This window comes from Ranitomeya variabilis, chromosome 1 (genome assembly GCF_051348905.1).
Source record: "Ranitomeya variabilis isolate aRanVar5 chromosome 1, aRanVar5.hap1, whole genome shotgun sequence".
NCBI lineage: Eukaryota > Metazoa > Chordata > Amphibia > Anura > Dendrobatidae > Ranitomeya > Ranitomeya variabilis.
This window is the reverse complement of record NC_135232.1, coordinates 633,396,248-633,422,442: the sequence shown is the minus strand read 5'-3', so window position 1 is coordinate 633,422,442 and position 26,195 is coordinate 633,396,248.

The window sequence follows — 26,195 nt, the reverse complement described above, 5'->3', positions numbered from 1 at the left end:
CCCCTTCAGTCTTTCAGTCCTTTATGCATGACATTTTCCGTGAATATTTGGATAAATTTATGATCGTGTATCTGGATGATATTTTGATTTTTTCGGATGACTGGGATTCTCATGTCCAACAGGTCAGGAGGGTTTTTCAGGTTTTGCGGGCTAATTCCTTGTGTGTGAAGGGTTCTAAGTGTATTTTTGGGGTTCAAAAGATTTCTTTTTTGGGGTATATTTTTTCCCCCTCTTCCATTGAGATGGATCCTGTCAAGGTTCGGGCTATTTGTGATTGGACGCAACCTTCTTCTCTTAAGAGCCTTCAGAAATTTTTGGGCTTTGCTAATTTTTATCGTCGATTTATAACTGGTTTTTCTGATGTTGCTAAACCTTTGACTGATTTGACCAAAAAGGGTGCTGATGTTGCTGATTGGTCCCCTGCTGCTGTGGAGGCCTTTCGGGAGCTTAAGCGCCGCTTTTCTTCCGCCCCTGTGTTGCGTCAGCCTGATGTTACTCTTCCTTTTCAGGTTGAGGTCGATGCTTCCGAGATCGGAGCTGGGGCGGTCTTGTCGCAGAAAAGTTCCGACTGCTCCGTGATGAGACCTTGTGCGTTCTTTTCTCAAAAATTTTCGCCCGCCGAGCGAAATTATGATATTGGTAATCGGGAGCTTTTGGCTATGAAGTGGGCTTTTGAGGAGTGGCGTCATTGGCTTGAGGGGGCTAGACATCAGGTGGTGGTATTGACCGATCACAAGAATTTGATTTATCTTGAGTCTGCCAGGCGCCTGAATCCTAGACAGGCGCGCTGGTCGTTGTTTTTCTCTCGGTTTAATTTTGTGGTCTCATACTTACCAGGTTCTAAAAATGTGAAGGCGGATGCCCTTTCTAGGAGTTTTGAGCCTGATTCCCCTGGTGATTCTGAACCTACAGGTATCCTTAAGGATGGGGTGGTATTATCTGCTGTTTCCCCAGACCTGCGACGGGCTTTGCAGGAGTTTCAGGCGGATAGACCTGATCGTTGCTCGCCTGGTAGACTGTTTGTTCCTGATGATTGGACCAGTAGAGTCATCTCGGAGGTTCATTCTTCTGTGTTGGCAGGTCATCCCGGGATCTTTGGTACCAGGGATTTGGTGGCTAGGTCCTTCTGGTGGCCTTCCCTGTCTCGAGATGTACGAGTTTTTGTGCAGTCTTGTGATGTTTGTGCTCGGGCCAAACCTTGTTGTTTTCGGGCTAGCGGATTGTTGTTATCTTTGCCTATTCCGAAGAGACCTTGGACTCACATCTCTATGGATTTTATATCTGATCTCCCTGTTTCTCAGAAAATGTCTGTCATCTGGGTGGTGTGTGACCGTTTTTCAAAGATGGTTCATTTGGTGCCCTTGCCTAAGTTGCCTTCCTCATCCGAGTTGGTTCCTCTGTTTTTTCAAAATGTGGTTCGCTTGCATGGTATTCCGGAGAATATCGTTTCTGACAGGGGGACCCAGTTCGTGTCTAGATTTTGGCGGGCGTTCTGTGCTAGGATGGGCATTGATTTGTCTTTTTCGTCTGCGTTCCATCCTCAGACTAATGGCCAGACTGAGCGAACTAATCAGACCTTGGAGACTTATTTGAGGTGTTTTGTGTCTGCGGATCAGGATGACTGGGTTGCCTTTTTGCCGTTGGCGGAGTTTGCCCTCAATAATCGGGCTAGTTCTGCCACTTTGGTTTCTCCTTTCTTTTGCAATTCGGGGTTTCATCCTCATTTTTCTTCCGGTCAGGTGGAGTCTTCGGATTGTCCTGGAGTGGATACTGTGGTGGATAGGTTGCATCGGATTTGGGGACAGGTGGTGGACAATTTGGAGTTGTCCCAGGAGAAGACTCGGCATTTTGCTAACCGCCGTCGTCGTGTTGGTCCTCGTCTTCGTGTTGGGGACTTGGTGTGGTTGTCTTCTCGTTTTGTCCCTATGAGGGTTTCTTCTCCTAAGTTTAAGCCTCGGTTCATCGGCCCGTATAAGATTTTGGAGATTCTTAACCCCGTGTCCTTTCGATTGGACCTCCCAGCATCTTTTTCTATCCATAATGTCTTCCATCGGTCATTATTGCGCAGGTATGAGGTACCGGTTGTGCCTTCCGTTGAGCCTCCCGCTCCGGTGTTGGTTGAGGGTGAATTGGAGTACGTTGTGGAGAAGATCTTGGACTCCCGTGTTTCCAGACGGAAACTTCAGTATCTGGTCAAGTGGAAGGGCTACGGTCAAGAGGATAATTCTTGGGTGACAGCCTCTGATGTTCATGCCTCTGATTTGGTCCGTGCCTTTCATAGGGCTCGTCCTGATCGCCCTGGTGGTTCTTGTGAGGGTTCGGTGCCCCCTCCTTGAGGGGGGGGGTACTGTTGTGAGTTTGGTTTTTGGGCTCCCCCGGTGGTCACTGGTGGTACTGGACTTGTGTGCTTCACTTTCTCTGTTCACCTGTTTCCATCAGGATATGGGTGTATCCTATTTAGCCTTGCTGCTCAGTTATTCTAGTGCCGGCCATCAATATAACCAGAGCCTTTCTGTTGCATATTCCTGCTTCTAGACTACTATCAGCTAAGTTGGACTCTTAGTCCTAAGTTTGTTTTGCATTTTTGTTCCAGTTCACAGTTATGTTATTTTTCTGTAGCTGGATGCTCTTGTGGGCCGAAATTGCCACTCCGGTGTCATGAGTTGACACATGAGTCTTAAAGTAATTTCGGGATGGTACTTTAATAGGGTTTTCAGCTGACCGTGAAGTTCCCTATTGTATCTTCTTGCTATCTAGTAAGCGGACCTCGCTTTGCTGAACCTACCTTCATACTGCGTATGTCTTTTCCTCTGAACTCACCGTCAATATATGTGGGGGGCTTCTGTCTCCTTTTTGGGGGAATTTCCCTAGAGGTAAGCCAGGTCTGTCTTTTCCTCTATTAGGGTTAGTTAGTCCTCCGGCTGGCGCTAGGCGTCTAGGGATAAAACGTAGGTACGCCACCCGGCCACTGTTAGTTGTGTGGTAGGTTTAGCTCACGGTCAGCTCGAGATTCCATCACCCAAGAGCTGTTCTGTTATTTATGTTCTCTGACGTTCCCTTGCCATTGGGAACCATGACACCTTCCACTACCTGACTCCCTCATACATCTGTGACCTAGTCTCTCGGTACTTACCTGCACGCAACCTCCAATCCTCACAAGATATCCTTTTCTACTCCCCTATTATCTCCTTTTTCCACAATCACAAGATTTCTCCTGCACACCCCCCCACTCTGGAACTCTCTACCCCAACATATGAGACTCTTGCATACCATGGAAGCCTTCAAAAGGAACCTGAAGACCCACCTTTTCTGACAAGCCTACAATCTGCAGTAACCACGGATCCACCATACCACTGCACAACTAGCTCTACCCTCACCTTCTGTATCCTCACCCATCCCTTGTAGGTTGTGAGCCCTCACGGGCAGGGTCCTCTCTCCTCTTGTACCAGTTGTGACTTCTGTTCATTATTACTGTACTCATTTTTATTACAGTGGGAAAAAAAAATTCAGTCAGCCACCAATTGTGCAAGTTCTCCCACTTAAAAAGATGAGAGGCCTGCAATTGACATTATAGGTAGACCACAACTTTGAGAGTCAAAATGAGAAAACAAATGCAAAAAATCACCTTGTCTGATTTGGCAAGATTTATTTTACAAATTTTGGTGGAAAATAAGCATTTGGCCACCTAAAAACATGCAAGATTTCTGGCTCTCACAGACCTGTAACTTCTTCTTTGAGAGGCTCCTCTGTCCTCTACTCATTACCTGTAGTAATTGCACCTGTTTGAACTTGTTATTAGTATAAAAGACACCTGTCCACAACCTCAAACAGTCACACTCCAAACTCCACTATGGTGAAGACCAAAGAGCTGTCGAAGGACATCAGAAACAAAATTGTAGCCCTGCATCAGGCTGAGAAAACTAAATCTGCAATAGGCAAGTAGTTTGGTGTGATGAAATCAACTGTGGGAGCAATAATAAGAAAATGGAAGACATACAAGACCACTGATAATCTCCCTCGATCTGGGGCTCCACTCAAGATCTAACCCTGTGGGGTCAAAATGATCACAAGAATGGTGAGCAAAAATCCTAGAACCACACAGGGGGACCTAGTGAATGACCTGCATAGAGCTGGGACTACTGTAACAAAGGCTACCATCAGTAACACACTACGCCGCCAGGGACTCAGATCCTGCAGTGCCAGACGTGTCCCCCTGCTTAAGCCAGTACATGTCCGGGCCTGTCTGAAGTTTGCTAGAGAACGTTTGGATTATCCAGAAGAGTATTGGGAGAATGTCATATAGTCTGATGAAACCAAAGTAGAACTGTTTGATAGAAACAAAACTCATCATGTTTGGAGGAGACAGAATGCTGAGTTGCATCCAAAGAATGCCATCCCTTCTGTGAAGCATGGGGGTGGCAACATCATGCTTTGTGGCTGTTTCTCTGCAAAGGGACCAGGACTACTGATCCATGTACATGAAAGAATGAATGGGATCATGTATCGTGAGATTTTGAGTGCAAACCTCCTTTCATCAGCAAGGGCATTGAAAATGAAACATGGATGGATCTTTCAGCATGATAATGATCCCAAGCACACTGCCAGGGCAATGAAGGATTGGCTTCGTAAAAAGCATATGAAGGTCCTGGAGTGGCCTAGCTAGTCTCCAGATCTCAACCCCATAGAAAACCTTTGGAGGGACTTGAAAGTCTGTGTTGCCCAGCGACAGGCCCAAAACATCACTGCTCTAGAGGAGATCTGCATGGAGGAATGGGCTAACATACCATCAACAGTGTACACTCACCGGCCACTTTATTAGGTACACCTGTCCAACTTCTTGTTAACACTTAATTTCTAATCAGCCAATCACATGGCGGCAACTCAGTGCATTTAGGCATGTAGACATGGTCAAGACAATCTCCTGCAGTTCAAACCGAGCATCAGTATGGGGAAGAAAGGTGATTTGAGTGCCTTTGAACGTGGCATGGTTGTTGGTGCCAGAAGGGCTGGTCTGAGTATTTCAGAAACTGCTGATCTACTGGGATTTTCACGCACAACCATCTCTAGGGTTTACAGAGAATGGTCCGAAAAAGAAAAAAAATCCAGTGAGCGGCAGTTCTGTGGGCGGAAATGCCTTGTTGATGCCAGAGGTCAGAGGAGAATGGGCAGACTGGTTCGAGCTGATAGAAAGGCAACAGTGACTCAAATCGCCACCCGTTACAACCAAGGTAGGCCTAAGAGCATCTCTGAATGCACAGTGCGTCAAACTTTGAGGCAGATGGGCTACAGCAGCAGAAGACCACACCGGGTACCACTCCTTTCAGCTAAGAACAGGAAACTGAGGCTGCAATTTGTACAAGCTCATCGAAATTGGACAGTAGAAGATTGGAAAAACGTTGCTTGGTCTGATGAGTCTCGATTTCTGCTGCGACATTCGGATGGTAGGGTCAGAATTTGGCGTAAACAACATGAAAGCATGGATCCATCCTGCCTTGTATGGAGCATCTTTGGGATGTGCAGCCGACAAATCTGCGGCAACTGTGTGATGCCATCATGTCAATATGGACCAAAATCTCTGAGGAATGCTTCCAGCACCTTGTTGAATCTATGCCACGAAGAATTGAGGCAGTTCTGAAGGCAAAAGGGGGTCCAACCCGTTACTAGCATGGTGTACCTAATAAAGTGGCCGGTGAGTGTATGACAACATTGTAAAGACTTACAGAAAACGTTTGACCTCTATCAATGCCAACAAAGGATATATAACAAAATATTGAGATTAACTTTTGTTAATGATTAAATACTTATTTTCCTTCATAATTTTGCAAAATAAATCTTGCCAAATCAGACAAGGTGATTTGTTTTCTCATTTTGACTCTCATACTTGTGGTCTACCTATGGGAGAACTTGCACAATTGGTGGCTGACTAAATACGTTTTTCCCCACTGTATGTATACCCCTTTTCACTTGTAAAGCACCATAGAATAAATGACGCTATAATAATAAATAATAATAATCCGCACATGTATCTCTGATCCTAACAAATATTCACCATCTCCAGCTTAAATGAACTATTATCGTCCGGATTCTTTTCAGTCTCTCCCCGCAACATGCTGGCATAAGCAATCACCCTTTCTCTTCCTTCCTGCACCTGGGCCAGACTACTCCTAGCCCACACAGGCTTCCATCAGTGTACAGCACAAAGAAATCAGAGTAAGTGAAGATAGGAGCATTTGTCAGCACCATGTTCAATGCCTGCAAAGCTTTCTCATACTTTGGACCCCACTGGATTGGCTGCCACTTAGCTCCCTCTGTCATTCCTCATAGCAACTTGTTAAGTCTGCCTTGCTGGCAGCATCACCATGGCTTCTGGGGGCATCAGCACTTTACCCAGGTCATGCGTAGGCAGCGGGTAACTTCTAGATTTGGCTGACTCGCACGAGCTGCTGAAACACTCTTGCTGGCTAAGTCATGAGTGGCACAAGTCCAGCTGTTTCTCTCTGGGCCCTGGACCAGGAACTGTGCTACTTCCTTTAACACATTCATCCCAAGAGTTACAATGGGCCCTCCCTCCTCTGGAGATCTATACCAGCGCTATCTCTTTTTGGCCCAGGTCTTTTCCACACACTCGTACAGATATCCACATTACTCCAGCCACTGGAATGGGCAATTGGTTGGCAGCAAGTAATCGGATGGTGGGCGTTTTCCTTGAACGGGCAAACTCATGAAAGTGAATCTGAAAGTATTCTTTAGGCTTAGTAGTCCCCTGAGATCCTGCGTCCATTAAGCAATGGATCAGCTACCCATTACATTCAACACAGGCAATGAGTCTCTCAGAGACAACATCTTTAGAGTCTTCATCCCTTCCTTCAGTGTCTCGGAACCCACACAGTATGCTCCTCAGCCGTGAGGTACATTAGTTTAATGGATGCCCTGTGAAGACAGGCAGAGCAAAGGTCCTTTTGATGCTACGCAGTTCACCTTGGATATCCCTTATTTCCTGACGTAGTTCCCCGGCCCAGTTGGGCTCTGTGTGTATTGGTCTAGGGGTGGTCACTTCATGGCACCATTCTGCACCCATCAGGAGAGGGGCTTCTTGTTCTAGAAACCGGACTTCAGCTTTGACTTCTAGAAACCTCAGTTTAGTGTTTATGCTTAGGTACTCCTTTATGGCCTGACTAAGGTAGGGGTTCCTCAATCCGGCCATCAGTTCGTCCCGCAGCACTTCATCCAATAGCACCCACAATCTGTACCGGTCTTGGGTCTTCTTAGTGATATGGGCTTTCACATTCTGCAACGCATTACATTCTGAGCTACAGTCTCACTTTCCCCTTGAAGCAGTCGCATGTGGAGGTGCCCTATGTCCGTAGTGTCACCGTGCATGTTTTCCAAGATTGCTATCACTTTTTCCACAGTGCCAGTCCCTAGGCTGGCAGTACATAACTCTCTGCTGGGCCTCTCTCGCTAGGTTCAGGAGGGCTGACTCGGCCTGACAGATGGGGTCAGAGGGTACATTCACAGCATACTTTTCAGCATCTATACCCAATCCCACAGTGATACACTGCTTCCTGCGAACTTGGTAAGGTTGCTGGGCATAGCCCCATCTGGTACATTTGACCTGATGGACTGTCACTGACTGGTCTGCCATCTTTGTGTTTGAATCTCGCATACTGACGACAACACCAAATGTTAAGCAGGAGACTGAATGCAATGCACAGAAAGCTCGAGACAGGAACAGTCAATCAACAGTTTAGTCCTTTAAAATACAGTGGAAATTTGAAGTAATTAGGAAACAGTTAATATCAAACAATGTCAAAAACAATAAACTGTTAAACAACACAATTAGAGTAGCGGGGAAAGTATCTTGATAAGTATATTGATGTTCTTTCTATAAAGGTTGTACACCTGCTCCTGAGAGTTACCACAATAGCTTTTTTGGCAACAATGACCCTAGCAAGGGTAATCGGGTTTTCCAGCTAGGCAGGAAGTCCTCCCAACAAAGTCCATCAGGGAGAATTGAGCCTCCTGTTCACCAAAAGGCTTCCATCCCACCTGTTGTCCTAACCCAGGCTGATCCCTGTACTGTATGTTATGACTGGAAGCGACGGCTCTGCTCACTCGTGTCATCCCTCTGTAATTGCGGGCATCCTCCTCTGGTTGACATTTCCTCATGGATCTTCGAATCATTGACCATGGCAGGTGTCTACTAGGCCTGGAGTAGTGAAGGATGGGTCCTGTCTGGCCACTGGGACTTGACCAGTGCGGGGCAAAGGTTTTGGTCTTGAACAGTTCAGCCTGCACTCTAGATCTTGACCATCGCAGGTGGAGTCTCTGAGTCTTGGGTCTCTGGGTCTTGACTGATGGTGACCAGCAGCTTGCTGGTGCATGCTTTCCACAGTGGCCTGTCACACTGGCTTCAGCATAATCTCTGGTCCACATATGTGGATGGGGCCGTGGGGTACTCGGTACTGGGTCCTGCAGTTCACAGGGGATGTCACGGTGGCTGACCAAGTCCATGGCCCTGGGACGTCTGTGTAAAAAGGGAAAGATCTTTAAAGGTCCTTACTCCCTCGGTGTTCCGGCTATCGGGATTCTGCGCCTCAGAAGGAGGCAGCCTGTGCAGGGCTGGTCCCCTTCTAGTATCCTCTCCTTCACTTTGCTTTCCTTCATGCTCACTGCAATACAGTTCTGCCTTTCAATGTCTCTTCCCAGGAGCTGTAGCACTTTAGGCTACACGGCTTCTCTGCTTCCTTTCCGTCTCTGTCTGACAGGAACTGACTCTTTCCCTCCAGATCAGGATGTTCTTATATTGGAGTTCACCTTAAACAGGCTTAGAGCTCCCCCTTCTGGTCTGGAGTGTGAACATGTTGCATGCATTGTGTTACCTGGATGCAGTTATCCTTTATTGCCTCCAAACGTAGCATCACTCTCCTCGAGAGGAAAGCAATACCACTGCGATGACCAGGACCGTGGGGCACCCCCCCCCCTGTTAAATTCAGTACTCCCGGACTGGGAAAAGAAAACAAGAGTTTACAGGTTGCAAACATTTTGAAAAACATTAGAACAATTATAAACTTTGGCTTCCCTTTATGTGAGGTAGGGAAACTTGAACATTGCAAAACATCTTTATAAAAAGTACATCTGTTATTGTCTTTGGTCAGATGAACCAAAGAAAGGCTCTACCCACGCTGGCAAAGTGGGTGAAACCAAGGTGCACCTTGTGGGTGCCAATCTATTGACAAGAAAAGTCCTTGGGTAAGCATTGTCCATTACCGCAATTTCCATTTTTAAATCTGTAACAAAGATAAGCAAGCAATTCAAACATGTAACAGCAATTATTGACACTTTTAATCCTGATCTAATATGTATGCTGTTACTGTAGTGGACCCACTAGTGTGTGTACTATCTGTAGGCCTGCATTGTGTAGGTAAGTTGGGCAAGAGTCTGCGTCTTCTTAGATTCACCATAGGTCTGACAGATTCACCAATAGCAGAGGGTGGATTCAATGGTTCCACTGCTGGGGTGACATTTGCTGCTTGAACCTGTTGGTGCAGATTCTCTTCTGGTTCAGGATGGTATGGAATCACATTTTGTTCTGGTATTTCCAGCTGGGGAAAAGTTAAGACTGGTATCACAATGGCCTGATGTACTTGAGTCCAAGACTGGGGAAAATCTCCAAGAACAGTGTGAATTCTCATTTCTTCTGTTTCCATGGGTGGAGATGTTCCTGGATCTGTGTACTAATTATAGGGGATAACTCAGGAGACTCTTTGCGTGGAACAAGACAACTACAGGACACAGTTTTATAAGTGGTAAAGTCTATATTATCACACAGTGATTCAAACAGGTGCAGAGAGAAACTCAAGTCCACAACACTTGGTGCAAAAATCAAATGCAGCTCAGCAGTCTATAGGAAACTTCAGAGGAAAATGCAATCACGCAGAAAGTCTATGAAGCACAATTATTCTTGAGGATACTTGACATGAATAAGTCCTTGCTTAGTCCAAAACATAGATAGATATGCTTTTAAGGCAGTTCAAATAATATCTTACCTCAATCAGGGAGGTCTGGGTAATAGTCTCAGGTTCTTGCAGAGCAGCAACAGCTTACATGTCCAGCAAATGCAGATGGAAGTAAACACGAGCAGCAGATGAAGGAGGATTACTGGAACTGGTGTATGCAGCAGGAACTCAGAGCAGAGTAGCAGGATAACCCCACAGGTTCACAGGAGCAGGTATATAGCCAGGGAGTCACCAGAGGTCAGTAGCTGGATGCAAGGCTGAATACTCTAGCACAGACTGAAGGCTGGGGTGGAGTTTTATAGCAGGAAGACACAGTGCACATGAGATCTGTTGTGAATTCTGCTCTTGGGCTCCCTCCGGTGGTTGTTAGTGGTAGTGCTGTGGTCTCTGGATTACAGGCCGGGCAGGTGTTTCTGCATATTGCAGCTCTATTAGGTATTTAGGTTTCTAGGATCCATCAATCCCTGCCAGTTGTCCATTGTATCTTGGAGGGATTGCATCTCTGTCTGGCTCCACTTGTCCTGCAGTCATTTCGGCTAAGATAAGTGTCCTGTTTTTGTTCTCTGTAGCACGCATGCAGTGTGCTTTTATGTGCAGTGAAATCTATTGTGTTTTTGTCCAGCTTTGACTTGTTTGGATTTTTCAGTCATGCTGGTTTCTCTGGAGATGCAGATATACATCCCATGTCTTTAGGTAGATGTAGCATAATGTATCTTCTGCTGTGGATTTTTCTAGTGTTTAATACTGACCGCTTAGAACTCTGTCCTATCCTTTCTATCTAGCTAGAAGGGCCTCTTTTGCTAAACGCTGTCTTTTCTGCCTGGGTACGTATTTCCTCTTAAACTCACAGTCAATATTTGTGGGGGGCTGCCTATCATTTGGGGCTCTGCTCTGAGGCAAGATATGATTTCCCATTTCCATCTTTAGGGGTATTTAGTTCTCCGGATGTGTCTAGGCCTGGATAGGTACATCACACGGCTACTTCTAGTTGCGGTGTCAGTATTAGGATTGCGGTCAGTACAGGAACCACCTACTCCAGAGATAGTCTCATGCGGTTCCAGGGTCACCGGATCATAACAGAGACCAAAGACACCATCTTGGAAAAGGGCAGTAATGCACAAAAAGGTGATAAAAAATGTTCAGAGTCCTGATATTACTCCCTCCTTAGAAGCGGCCTCAGGGCAATCCTGGACCTGGTTTCTCAGGGAATCTCTGATGAAATTGAGAAATCTTCTGTTGGGCATTGATGTTTTCCACAGGTTCCCAAGAGTCTTCCACAGGGGGATATCCCTGCCATCTTATCAGATATTGGAGCCGATTCCTGCGAATCCTGGAATCAACAATTTACTCCACCACAAATTATTCTTGCCCATCAATCAACACAGGCTGCGGAGGTGGCACAACACATCCCTGGAAGGTATTAGGAGATACAGGCTTTAGTAAACATACATGAAAAACTGGGTGTAAATTCATAGTCCTAGGCAGCTTCAGCCGGCAGGCCACAGAGCTCAGAATACCATTGATCTTGAAGGGGCCAATGAATTTCTGTCCAAGTTTTTGTGAAGGAACGTTTAACTTCAGATTCTTAGTTGCTAACCACACGGACTCTCCTACCTTGAACATTGGTGCAGGTTTATGGAATCTATCAGCCGATCTCTTATTACGTTCTTGAGCTCTGGTCAGGAATTCCTTCAGAACCTCCAGATTTTGCCTCATCGCAGTCAGCCTTTCCTCCACTGCCGGAACTGGAGAATAATTTGGAGATCTAGGTAAGATACACGGATGATAACCCAGATTGGCAAAGAAAGGTGTAAATTTAGTGGAGGCGCTCTGAGAATTGTTATATGAAAATTTGGCTAACGGCAGCAACTCCAACCAATCATCCTGGAGATGGCTGACATAGCATCTTATATATTGTTCCAGCATCTGGTTGGTACGCTCAGTCTGACCATTTGTCTGGGGATGGTAAGCGGAAGAGAGACAGACATTAATATTGAGTGCAGAGCAAAACCCCTTCCAGAATCTTGAAGTTAACTGTACTCCACTGTCAGAGATGATCTCATCCGGAACCCCATGCAACCAAAAGACATTCTGTATAACCAAGTTCACTGTATCTTTAGCTGAGGGGAGGCCAGTGCACGGAACAAAATGAGCAGCTTTAGTCAGGCGATCAACTACCACCATGATTGTATTCATGCCCCCCGATGTAGGCAGCTCCACAATAAAGTCCATTGATATAGACCCCCAAGGGCGGGACAGAACAGGTAATGGTTGTAGAAGACCCGTAGGTGCCACATGAGGAGTCTTGTAAGGAGAACATACCTCGCAAGAGAGAACATAGTCCTTGGTATCCTTCAGGCAAGGTGGCCACCAGAAGAATCGGCTCAGGAACTCTTGTGTCTTCTGTACCCCCCTGTGACCAGCCAACTTGGAGTCATGTACCAACTTGAGGATCTGCAGACGGACGACCTCAGGGATGTAGATACGTCGATCTCTGAACCACATGCGACCCTTAAAGACACGATTAATATCCACAGGTGGGTTGGCCAGAAATACATCACCGTCATAGGCCTCCCTGCACTCCTTCCACAAGTACTGATCGTGGATAACTCCAATGAAATTGGCATCAGATAGAAAGGTCTTGGACGGGGCTCCAGGTACGGAATCCGCAGCATGGAGTCGGGATAAAGCATCAGCTTTTCCATTACGAGAACCTGGACGGTACGAGATAACAAAGTTAAATTGATTTAAAAATAAGTTCCAACGAGCCTGACGAGGAGAAAGACATCTAGCGGATCTAAGGAACTCTAAATTGCGATGGTCAGTTAGCACTATGATCTGTTGTGCAGCTCCTTGCAGATGATGCCTCCATTCTTTGAAAGCCGCAATAATAGCCAGCAATTCCATGTCTCCCACGTCGTAATTCTTCTCTGCTGAGGTTAGTCTATGGGAAAAGAAAGCACAAGGATGTAGCAGACCCTTCTCTCCAGTTATTTGGGAGAGAATAGCCCCCAAAGCATTATCAGAAGCGTCCACCTCCACAATGAAAGAAAGTGTTGGATCTGGGTGTATCAACAGTGGTGCTGATGTGAAACAGAACTTAAGCCGATCAAAAGCTTCTTGAGCCTGTGATGACCACTGAAAGGGCTTTTCCTTCTTTGTCAAGGAAGTAATGGGATGGACAATATCAGAAAAATTTCGAATGAAGCGTTTGTAGAAATTTGCAAAAAAACAATAAAACGTTGGAGCTCCTTAACGTTCTTGGGTACCGGCCAGTCAAGGATAGCCTGAATCTCACCAGATTCCATGTTCAGCCCCTGGGGAGAGATGATATAACCTAAGAACTGTATCTCAGAACGATGGAACTCGCATTTCTCCGGCTTAATATACAGATGGTTCTCTTTCTGACGTCTTAAAACAGTTTTGACATGTTCTTCATGTTCCTGTAGAGAGTCAGAAAAGATTAGTATATCATCCAAATAGATCACTACAAACTGGTCCAACAAATCTCTGAAAATGTCATTAGCAAGGTGTTGAAATGTTGCAGGGGCGTTACAAAGCCCGAAGGGCATCACAAGAGATTCAAAGTGTCCATACCGGCATCTGAATGCTGTCTTCCACTCATCCCCTGGATGAATACGCACCAAATTATAAGCCCCACGAAGATCCAGTTTAGAGAACACCTTAGCATGGCGGACTCTTTCCAGTAATTCAGGAATCAGAGGCAAAGGGTAACGGTTTCGTACGGTTACAATATTGAGTTCCCGATAGTCAACACAGGGTATCAGGGTCCCATCCTTCTTCTTTACAAAAAAGATAGGTGCCCCTGCTGGTGAGGAAGAAGGACGTATGAAGCCTTTGGCCAGATTTTCATCAATATACTCCTTTAAGGCTTGAAGCTCAGGTGCCGCCAAAGGGTATACGTTACCAAAAGGAATAGCTGCCCCAGGAAGCAACTCAATGGGACAGTCATAATGCCGGTGTGGAGGAAGCTGATCTGCATTCTTCTTGTCACAGATGTCAGAGAACTCTTTATATGCTGGAGGTAAAGAAAATACCTGTACATGTGGTTCCGTAGCTGTGGACTCAGGGACAGCTTCTGTTAACGCTGAGTTGCTCCTTGTTGGAAAGATAATCTCCTTGGTCTCCCAGTTGATAATTGGGTTCTGAGAAAGCAACCAAGGAATGCCTAAAATCACAGGAAAATGAGGAGAAGAAATTAGCAAGAAAGAAAGTTGCTCCTGATGATTAGGCTCCAACAAAATTCCAAGGGGTACGGTCTCCTGATCCACAGGCCCAGAGATTAAAGGTGACCCATCCACGGTTTCCATGGTAATTGTTGAGGCTCTTTGCTGAATTTCAATACCATGTTCCTTGGCAAATGCGATATCCTTGAAATTGCCACCTGCACCAGAGTCAATCATAGCTGCACTGTCCTGAACATAGGATCTTAATAGGGAGAGAACAGTGAGAGTTCTTTTCCTTAAGCTCCTTGGGGGGTGAAGTCATAGAAAGTGAATGGAATACAGCGTTTAAAGGCAGGCTACATTATGAGATGTCAGATTCATCATCACAGTTGTCATACTCCCCTACTGCTGCTAGCACCTTGTTAGGCCGTCTAGGACACTTAGGACAATTGATCAAGAAGTGGTCAGACTGGCCGCAGTAGAAACATAGACTTTCACGAAGGCGATGCTCCCGGCGCTCATTGATCTCGTGCCTCTGAACGGAATGATTTTGCATGGGCACCTCCTCCACCTCCCGAGATGTTTTACCTGCAGGCTCTTTGGAAGGAAGGGAAAAGCTAGAAATATGGTTATATGCAGCAAACTTCTGCCTACGCTCAGTAAGGCGAATGTCAATGCACACACAAAGCTGTATAAATGTCTCTAGCTCTTGTGGTGACTCAGAGCGAGCTAGTTCATCTTTTACAATACTAGACAGACCCCTTTTAAAAATAGGCAATTATGTATAACTGTCCCAATTGGTATCTACCCCTAATCTCCTGAATTCAGTAGCATACTCAATAACAGAACGTTTTGCCTGGCATAAAGACAATAAAGCAGATTCAGCGGTTGCACGGCAATTAGGATCATCAAACAATAATGCCATAGCGGCCAATAAATCATCCAAGTTATTTAACCGTGGGTCACGAGACTCAATCATCGGATTCGCCCAGGCGAGCGCTCGTGCAGTCAGCAGCACCATTACGCACAATACTTTGGATCTATCATTAGGAAAATGGTCAGCATGCACATCAAAATATAGCATACATTGATTCATAAAGCCACGAAATTTGTCGCGATCACCATTAAATCTGAATGGGGGCAACTTAGGTGGGCTAGCTGGTGGCGGTTGCCCAGAGGGAAAAGTCGCTTGTGCAGCTATTTGCGTGCTTCTGTCCTGAAAAGCCCATCCATACTGGGACTCTATGAAAGCAAATTTGTTTTCCTGGGCTGCCATGCGGGTGCTTAAGTCCTGCAAAGTCTGTCCAAACACTTGTTGATTGTGTTCAACGCTTCCAAACTTCTTTTGCAGACCTTCCACATCTTTCTGCAGTGATCTAATTATGGAAAACACCTGCTCTAGTCTGCTTTCTACAGTCATTGTTCCAGCAGTCTCCTTTTTTTTTTAGGCTAGCGTATCCTGTAATAATTATAGGGGATAACTCAGGAGACTCTTTGCGTGGAACAAGACAACTACAGGACACAGTTTATAAGTAGTAAAGTCTATATTATCACACAGTGATTCAAACAGGTGCAGAGAGAAACTCAAGTCCACAACACTTGGTGCAAAAATCAAATGCAGCTCAGCAGTCTATAGGAAACTTCAGAGGAAAATGCAATCACGCAGAAAGTCTATGAAGCACAATTATTCTTGAGGATACTTGACACGAATAAGTCCTTGCTTAGTCCAGCTTACATGTCCAGCATATGCAGATGGAAGTAAACATGAGCAGCAGATGAAGGAGGATTACTGGAACTGGTGTATGCAGCAGGAAATCAGAGCAGAGTAGCAGGATAACCTCACAGGTTCACATGAGCAGGTATATAGTCACCAGAGGTCAGGAGCTGGATGCAAGGCAGAATACTCTAACACAGACTGAAGGCTGGGGTGGAGTTTTATAGCAGGAAGACACAGTGCACATGAGACCAAAGACGCCATCTTGGAAAAGGGCAGTAATGCACAAAAAGGTAATAAAAAATGTTCAGAGTCCTGACAATCTGTTTCTTTATTCCTCAGTTTATCAGGGCATTTCTTGAGGAGGTCTCTGGATACTGCCGTCGAAGTTTCTCCTCCATCTTTGCTGATAAGACCGACTTTAGTATTTTCAAAGTTGGACGGTAAGATGGTATATGCTTCTGCTTTCCACTGATCATAAAGTTTCTGCATTCTCCTTTTATGCTTTAACACTTGTTCACCTGGTGACAAGGGAATTGCAGGAGCACATTGGTTATAGTCTCTTTCTTGTTTTTGTCTGGCTTGAGATAGACTTCTTTCAACGCACTCTTGTACTTGGTGGTACTTTTGCTGTCTCTCAGTATCCCAATCTGCATCAGATGAGGTATTTTCTGGGGTTAGTACTCCCATGTCTAGATCAACAGGTAGTTTGCTGGATCTTCCGCTCATCAGGTATGCTGGAGTACAGTTGGTGGAATTCACTGGAATGTGGTTGTACAAATCTACCTATTCTGGCAACTTTTCTGGCCATAAGTTCCTTTCCTGTATAGGTAAGGTTTTCAGTAGGTCAATCACTACTTGGTTCATCTTTTCACACATTCCGTTGGTTTGTGGGTGGTATGGTGTTGTTCTGATCTTTTTGCATCCGTACAGATTGCAGAATTCTTGAAACACTTCTGCTTCAATGGCTGGACCTTGATCAGTAAGGACCTTCTCTGGGTATCCGTGTGGTCTACAGAAGTACCGTTGGAAGTCCTTGGCTGCTGTTCTTGCTGTCAGATCCTTGATAGGTACAGCTACCAGGAATTTGGAGTAGTGATTCACGATGGTCAGAGTGTAGACATAGCCTGAACGGCTTGGTGTTAGCTTCACGTGGTCTAAGGCAACCAGTTCAAGTGGTTGTTTGGTGACTATGGGCTGTAGGGGAGCCCTCTGGCTGTCACGGTCCTTTCTGCGCAGGCTACATGGGCCACACTCTCTGCACCACTTTTTGATGGATTTTCTCATGCCAACCCAGTAGAACCTTCCACGAAGTAGACTCTCCAACTTCTTCCATCCAAAGTGTCCTGCTCCATCGTGGTAAGCTTCCATAACCATTGGAACATCTTGTCTCGGAACCACTATCTGCCAAACTAACTCATGAGTGCGTGGGTCAATGTTTCTTCGGCACAGCTTACCATCGTAGATAAATAGTTTGCCTTTCTCCTTCCACAGTTGTTGCGTCTCTTGTGGATCATCTGGACCAGGGTGTGAACCTGCGTGCGTCAGTAGCTCTTTGACTAGATGGACAGCGGGGTCACTGTCCTGCGTCTCTGCTCATCCATGGTGGGGCAATGGTTTCAGCATGGCTTCTGGCTTGTTTCTGTGCCTGTTCCTTGCCTGATGGGAATTCTGAGTCGCCCTGGGTCAATGGAAAGCTGGTAATTCTATTTCTTCGAGTGTTTCTGAATCTTCTCCCATCTCTGGCAAGTTGGGCATTCTGGACAATGCATCGGCATTCGCATTCTTGTGCTCTACGCGGTACTTGATGGTGAAATCATAATTGGACAGCCGGGCCATCCACCGTTGCTCCAGGGCACCAAGTTTTACTGTGTCCAAGTGTGTCAGTGGATTGTTATCGGTGAAGATGGTGAATCTTGCCGAGGCCAGGTAGTGCTTGAATCTCTCCGTCACTGCCCAGATGATGGCGAGGAACTCCAGCTTAAAGGAACTGTAGTTTTCAGGGTTCCATTCAGTGGGACGAAGTTTCCTGCTGGCTTAGGAAACTACCTTCTCTTTGCCTTTCTGGACCTGGGACAACACGGCTCCTAGTCCCATGTTGCTGGCATCCGTGTACAGCACAAATGGTTGGTCATATTCAGGGTAAGCCAGTACCTCATCTCCCGTTAGAGCCAACTTCAAACCAGTGAAGGATCTCCCAAGTCTGTCGTCTGTCGTCCCAGTCAAATGGGGTATTCTTACCCTTGGTTTTCTTGGATTGGCCCACTAACAGGTCTTGTAGTGTCACGTGTTGTGAATTCTGTTTGTGGGCTCCCTCTGGTGGCTACTGGTGGTACTGGCTGACTTCTGTCTTTTATCTCCAGTGCACCTGTTCCCATCAGGAAATGGGAGTTTTCTATATAGTCTGGCTTCTCAGTCATTTACTTGCCGGCTATCAATGTTTCCAGAGCTCCTCTGTTACTTGCTACCTGCTCCTAGGTCTGCTGATTCAGATAAGTTGGATCATCTGTACCTTTTGTGAATTTTTGTCCAGCGTGCTTTTATTTGTATCTTGCTGCTGGAAGCTCTAGTGAACTGAAATGACCACTCCGGTGTCATGAGTTGATACCGGAGTTAAAGTTATTTCAGGATGGTATTTTGTAGGGTTTTGAGTTGACCGCGAAGTCCACTTTTGTATTTTCTGCTTTCTAGTTAGTGGGCCTCTCTTTGCTGAACCTGTATTCATACTACAAATGTGTTTTCTTCTTAACTAACCGTCATTATATGTTGGGGGCTACTATCACTTTGGGGTTTTCTCTGGAGGCAAGCCAGGTCTGTGTTTCCTCTATTAGGGGTAGCTAGATCTCCGGCTGGTGCGAGACGTCTAGGGATAAAACGCAGGCACGTTCCCCGGCTATTGGTAGTTGCGTGTGAGGTTCAGCATCGCGGTCAGCTTAGATTCCATCTTCCTAGAGCTAGTCCTGTTTTTGCTTATGTCCCTGCCATTGGGAACCATGACAGTATAGCCGGCCCGACTGTGTTAAAAGTATTGGCTGAAGAAGGAGAGAAAAGAAGTTTCTGATACCTTTTTTTTTTTTTTACTCTGAAGTCTGTCTAGCCATAATTGCAGTCTGCTGCTTTTCCCTCCTCTTAATCCCTGAATGGTTCAGATCTCAGCTGCTGAGAAATAGATATCCAGAGTTTAGCTTCAAATCTGAATAATCTTGCTTCTAAGGTTCAAAATTTACAAGATTTTGTTATACATGCTCCTATGTCTGAACCTAAAATTCCTATACCAGAGTTTTTTTCTGGAGATAGATCTCATTTTTCGAATTTTAAGCACAATTGTAAATTGTATCTTTCTCTGAGATCTCACTCCGCTGGAAACCCTGCTCAGCAGGTTAAGATTGTTATTTCCTTGCTGCGGGGTGACCCCCAGAATTGGGCATTTGCGTTGGCGCCAGGGGATCCTGCGCTGCTCAATGTGGATGCGTTTTTTCTGGCGCTGGGGTTGCTCTATGAGGAACCTAATTTGGAGATTCAGGCTGAAAAAGCCTTGATAGCCCTCTCTCAAGGGCATGATGAAGCTGAAATATATTGTCAAAAATTTCGAAAATGGTCTGTGCTTACTCAGTGGAATGAGTGCGCCCTGGCGGCGAATTTCAGAGAGGGTCTCTCTGACGCCGTTAAAGATGTCATGGTGGGGTTTCCTACGCCCACAGGTCTGAATGAGTCCATGACAATGGCTATTCAGATTGACCGGCGTTTACGGGAGCGCAAACCTGTGCACCATTTGGCGGTGTCTTCTGAGCAGGCACCGGAGAATATGCAATGTGATAGAATTCTGTCCAGAAGTGAGCGGCAGAATTATAGGCGAAGAAATGGGTTGTGCTTCTATTGTGGCGATTCTGCTCATGTTATATCAGCATGCTCTAAACGCACAAAAAAGGTTGATAAGTCTTTTGCAGTTAGCACTTTGCAGTCTAAGTTTATTTTGTCTGTGACTTTGATTTGTTCGTTATCATCTATTACCGTGAATGCCTATGTGGACTCTGGCGCCGCCCTGAGTCTTATGGATTGGTCCTTTGCCAGGCGCTGTGGGTTTAGTCTAGAGTCTCTGGAAGTCCCCATTCCTTTGAAGGGTATTGATTCCACACCATTGGCTAGGAATAAACCTCAATACTGGACACAAGTGACTATGTGTATGACTCCAGACCATCAGGAGGTGATTCAATTCCTTGTGTTGCATAACTTGCATGATGTTTTAGTGCTTGGATTGCCATGGTTACAAACTCATAACCCAGTTCTTGACTGGAAAACAATGTCCGTATTAAGCTGGGGATGTCAGGGGGCTCATGGGGAAGTATCTTTGGTTTCCATTGCTTCATCTACTCCCTCTGAGGTTCCGGAATTTTTGTCTGACTACTGTGATGTTTTTGAGGAGCCTAAACTTAGTTCGCTCCCTCCTCACAGGGATTGCGATTGTGCTATAGATTTGATTCCTGGCAGCAAATTTCCTAAGGGTCGTTTGTTCAATCTGTCTGTGCCAGAGCATGCTGCTATGCGAGAGTATATTAAGGAGTCCTTGGAAAAGGGACATATCCATCCATCCTCATCCCCTTTGGGAGCAGGTTTTTTTTTCATGGGTAAAAAAGATGGTTCCCTGAGGCCTTGTATTGATTATCGGCTGTTGAATAAGATTACTGTCAAATATCAGTATCCTTTGCCACTGTTGACTGATTTGTTTGCTTGTATTAAGGGGGCAAGGTGGTTCTCCAAGATTGATCTTCGGGGTGCGTATAATTTGGTGCGGATAAAGCAAGGAGATGAGTGGAAAACTGCATTTAATACGCCCGAGGGCCATTTTGAGTATTTAGTAATGCCTTTTGGTCTTTCTAATGCCCCTTCAGTCTTTCAGTCCTTTATGCACAATATTTTCCGTGAATATCTGGATAAATTTATGATTGTGTATTTGGATGATATTTTGATTTTTTCTGATGACTGGGAGTCGCATGTTCAACAGGTCAGGAAGGTTTTTCAGGTTTTGCGGGCCAATTCTTTGTTTGTGAAGGGTTCAAAGTGTATTTTTGGGGTTCAGAAGATCTCTTTTTTGGGGTACATTTTTTCCCCTTCTTCTATTGAGATGGATCCTGTCAAGGTTCGGGCTATTTGTGATTGGACGCAACCTACTTCTCTTAAGAGTCTTCAGAAGTTCTTGGGCTTTGCTAATTTCTATCGTCGATTTATAACGGGTTTTTCAAGTGTTGTTAAACCTCTAACGGATTTGACTAAGAAGGGTGCTGATGTTGCCAATTGGTCCTCGGCTGCTGTGGAGGCCTTTTCGGGAGCTTAAGCGCCGCTTTTCTTCTGCCCCTGTGTTGCGCCAGCCTGATGTTTCACTTCCTTTTCAGGTCGAAGTTGATGCTTCCGAGATCGGAGCGAGGGTGGTTTTGTCGCAGAGAAGTTCCGATTGCTCGGTGATGAGACCATGTGCGTTCTTTTCTCGAAAATTTTCGGCCGCCGAGCGAAATTATGATGTTGGTAATCGGGAGCTCTTGGCTATGAAGTGGGCCTTTGAGGAGTGGCGTCATTGGCTTGAGGGTGCTAGGCATCAGGTGGTGGTCTTGACTGATCACAAGAATCTGATTTACCTTGAGTCTGCCAGGCGTCTGAATCCTAGACAGGCGCGCTGGTCGTTGTTTTTCTCTCGGTTTAATTTTGTGGTCTCATATCTACCAGGTTCAAAAAATGTAAAGGCAGATGCCCTTTCTAGGAGTTTTGAGCCTGACTCCCCTGGTGATTCTGAGCCTACGGGTATCCTTAAGGATGGGGTGATATTGTCTGCTGTCTCTCCAGACTTGCGACGTGCCTTGCAGGAGTTTCAGGCGGATAGGCCTGATCGTTGTCCGCCTGGGAGACTGTTTGTTCCTGATGAGTGGACCAGTAGAGTCATCTTGGAAGTTCATTCTTCTGCGTTGGCAGGCCACCCTGGAATCTTTGGTACCAGAGATTTGGTGGCCAGGTCCTTCTGGTGGCCTTCCCTGTCTCGGGATGTGCGTACTTTTGTACAGTCTTGTGATGTTTGTACTCGGGCCAAGCCCTGTTGTTCTCGGGCTAGTGGATTGTTGTTGCCCTTGCCTATTCCGAAGAGGCCTTGGACGCACATCTCTATGGACTTTATTTCGGATCTCCCGGTTTCTCAGAAAATGTCCGTCATCTGGGTGGTGTGTGACCGTTTTTCTAAAATGGTTCATTTGGTACCCTTGCCCAAGTTGCCTTCTTCATCTGAGTTGGTCCCTCTGTTTTTTCAGAACGTGGTTCGGTTACATGGTATTCCGGAAAACATCGTTTCTGACAGGGGATCCCAATTTGTGTCTAGATTTTGGCGGGCGTTCTGTGCCAGGATGGGCATTGATTTGTCTTTTTCGTCTGCATTCCACCCTCAGACGAATGACCAGACAGAGCGAACTAATCAGACCTTGGAGACTTATTTGAGGTGTTTTGTGTCTGCTGATCAGGATGACTGGGTCGCCTTTTTGCCGTTGGCAGAGTTTGCCCTTAATAATCGGGCTAGTTCTGCCACTCTGGCTTCTCCTTTCTTTTGCAATTCGGGGTTTCACCCTCGTTTTTCATCTGGCCAGGTGGAATCTTCGGATTGCCCTGGAGTGGACACGATGGTGGATAGACTGCACTGGATTTGGAGTCATGTGGTGGACAACTTGAAGTTGTCCCAGGAGAAGACTCAGCAGTTTGCTAATCGTCATCGTCGTGTTGGTCATCGTCTTCGTGTTGGGGACTTGGTGTGGTTATCTTCTCGTTTTGTTCCTATGAAGGTCTCTTCTCCTAAGTTTAAACCTTGGTTCATAGGTCCTTATAAGATTTTGGAGATTCTTAATCCTGTATCATTTCGTTTGGACCTACCAGCATCTTTCACTATTCATAATGTCTTCCATCGGTCGTTGTTGCGGAGGTACGAGGTGCCGGTTGTTCCTTCTGTTGAGCCTCCTGCTCCTGTGCTGGTGCAGGGTGAATTGGAGTATGTTGTGGAGAAGATTTTGGACTCTCGCGTTTCCAGACGGAGACTTCAATATTTGGTTAAATGGAAGGGATACGGTCAGGAAGATAATTCTTGGGTGACTGCCTCTGATGTTCATGCCTCTGATTTGGTTCGCGCCTTTCATAGGGCTCATCCAGATCGCCCTGGTGGTTCTCATGAGGGTTCGGTGCCCCCTCCTCAAGGGGGGGGTACTGTTGTGAATTCTGTTTGTGGGCTCCCTCTGGTGGCTACTGGTGGTACTGGCTGACTTCTGTCTTTTATCTCCAGTGCACCTGTTCCCATCAGGAAATGGGAGTTTTCTATATAGTCTGGCTTCTCAGACATTTACTTGCCGGCTATCAATGTTACCAGAGCTCCTCTGTTACTTGCTACCTGCTCCTAGGTCTGCTGATTCAGATAAGTTGGATCATCTGTACCTTTTGTGAATTTTTGTCCAGCGTGCTTTTATTTGTATCTTGCTGCTGGAAGCTCTAGTGAACTGAAATGACCACTCCGGTGTCATGAGTTGATACCGGAGTTAAAGTTATTTCAGGATGGTATTTTGTAGGGTTTTGAGTTGACCGCGAAGTCCACTTTTGTATTTTCTGCTTTCTAGTTAGTGGGCCTCTCTTTGCTGAACCTGTATTCATACTACGTATGTGTTTTCTTCTTAACTAACCGTCATTATATGTTGGGGGCTACTATCACTTTGGGGTTTTCTCTGGAGGCAAGCCAGGTCTGTGTTTCCTCTATTAGGGGTAGCTAGATCTCCGGCTGGTGCGAGACGTCTAGGGATAAAACGCAGGCACGTTCCCCGGCTATTGGTAGTTGCGTGTGAGGTTCAGCATCGCGGTCAGCTTAGATTCCATCTTCCTAGAGCTAGTCCTGTTTTTGCTTATGTCCCTGCCATTGGGAACCATGACAGTCACGGCTTTCTTGGTGAAGTCTTTGATAAATTTTCGGTAGTAGCCTACCAACCTGAGGAACTGCCGGACGTGGAGGTTGTTGGGCTTCGGCCAGTCTCTGATCACAGTGACCTTGTCAGGGTCTGGGGCCACTACTTCTGTGCTCACCACATGGCCCAGGTACTGCACTCTGGGCTTTAACAGATGGCATTTGGATGGCTTTACCTTTAGACCAAAGCTAGACAGAGCTTTGAACACCTCGGCCAGGTGCTCCAGATGGTCCTCATAAGTCTTGGAGAAGACGATGACATCGTCCAGATACAGCAAGATGGTTTCACAATTCTTGTGTCCAAGACAGCACTCCATCATCCTCTGAAACATTCCTGTGGCATTGCACAGAACAAATAGCATGTAGTTGAATTCACAGAGCCCCATCGGTGTGGTGAAGGACGTCTTCTCCTTTTCCGCCTCTGCTACAGGAACCTGCCAGTACCCACTGGTGAGATCCAAGGTAGAGAAGTAGTTAGAAGATTTTAAAGCAGCTAATGACTCTTCTATTCTGGGCACTGGGTATGCATCTTTGTGAGTAATGTGGTTTATCTGCCTGTAATCTACATACATTCTCATGGTGCCGTCCTTTTTCCTGACAAGGACTAATGGAGCTGCCCAGGGGCTACAACTATCTCTGATTACCCCAGCCGCCTTCATCTCTTGTAACATGTCTTTGGCACACTGATAATGAGTTGGAGGTACAGGCCGGTATCTCTCCTTGATGGGTGGATGATTTCCCATGGGGATATGATGTTGAATCCCTTTTACCTGCCCAAAACCTAGGGGGTGCTTGCTGAATACCCACTCATTCTCATGGACCACCATGTAAGCCCCTTGTTTTTGGTGTGATGGTGTAGAGTCAGTGCCATTGTGTAATTTCTGACACCAATCTTCCATTTGTCCTGCAGAGCTATTGTCCTCCGCCTGGTTGGATGGGACCAAAGGTTCTGTTGCCCGTATCACATTATTATCAACAGTAAACAGTTTGGCAATTGTGGCATATTTGGTTAGGTGGACCTCTTTCCACAGTTAAGGACATGTACTGGCACTTTCCCCTTGCGGACTTCAACCACCCCTCAGGCTGTCAGGATTGTGGGCCTGTTGAGGGAGGATCTAAATTGATCCTTCATGGTTGACTCAGTGATTTCCAAATTAATCTACAGGGTGTTGCCAGCAACTGAAAATGACCAGACGGAGACGTGTGTCTCTGTTTGGGGGGATCGAGCAGATCTCAGAGTTAATTAATTTCTACAAAACCTTCATCACACAATTCATGTGCCAGACCACCTTAGAAAAACCCATGATTGAGAATATTTTTCCTGCATTCTGACAGATTTTTTCCCCGTCTTTGGGCTAACAGTATCAGATTCATCACACAAATTCAAAGTCTTCTTTTTCTTCCATGGAAACTGATTCTCCTTTAGAGCTAAATATCCTTACTTTAGTCATGCACAATACCAGTTTGTTCCACTGGGTTTTCCTGTCCCCCTTTGAGACAACCCAAAAACACGGTACTCAGTGAAAGGAGGAGGGCGTCTCAAATTAACCCTCCAGATACCCCTGGAAATATACATATACAGGTCCTTCTCAAAAAATTAGCATATAGTGTAAAATTTCATTATTTACCATAATGTAATGATTACAATTAAACTTTCATATATTATAGATTCATTATCCACCAACTGAAATTTGTCAGGTCTTTTATTGTTTTAATACTGCTGATTTTGGCATACAACTCCTGATAACCCAAAAAACCTGTCTCAATAAATTAGCATATTTCACCCGTCCAATCAAATAAAAGTGTTTTTTAAAAACAAACAAAAAAACCATCAAATAATAATGTTCAGTTATGCACTCAATACTTGGTCGGGAATCCTTTGGCAGAAATGACTGCTTCAATGCGGCGTGGCATGGAGGCAATCAGCCTGTGACACTGCTGAGATGTTATGGAGGCCCAGGATGGTTCAATAGCGGCCTTAAGCTCATCCAGAGTGTTGGGTCTTGCGTCTCTCAACTTTCTCTTCACAATATCACACAGATTCTCTATGGGGTTCAGGTCAGGAGAGTTGGCAGGCCAATTGAGCACAGTAATACCATGGTCAGTAAACCATTTACCAGTGGTTTTGGCACTGTGAGCAGGTGCCAGGTCGTGCTGAAAAATGAAATCTTCATCTCCATAAAGCATTTCAGCCGATGGAAGCATGAAGTGCTCCAAAATCTCCTGATAGCTAGCTGCATTGACCCTGCCCTTGATGAAACACAGTGGACCAACACCAGCAGCTGACATGGCACCCCACACCATCA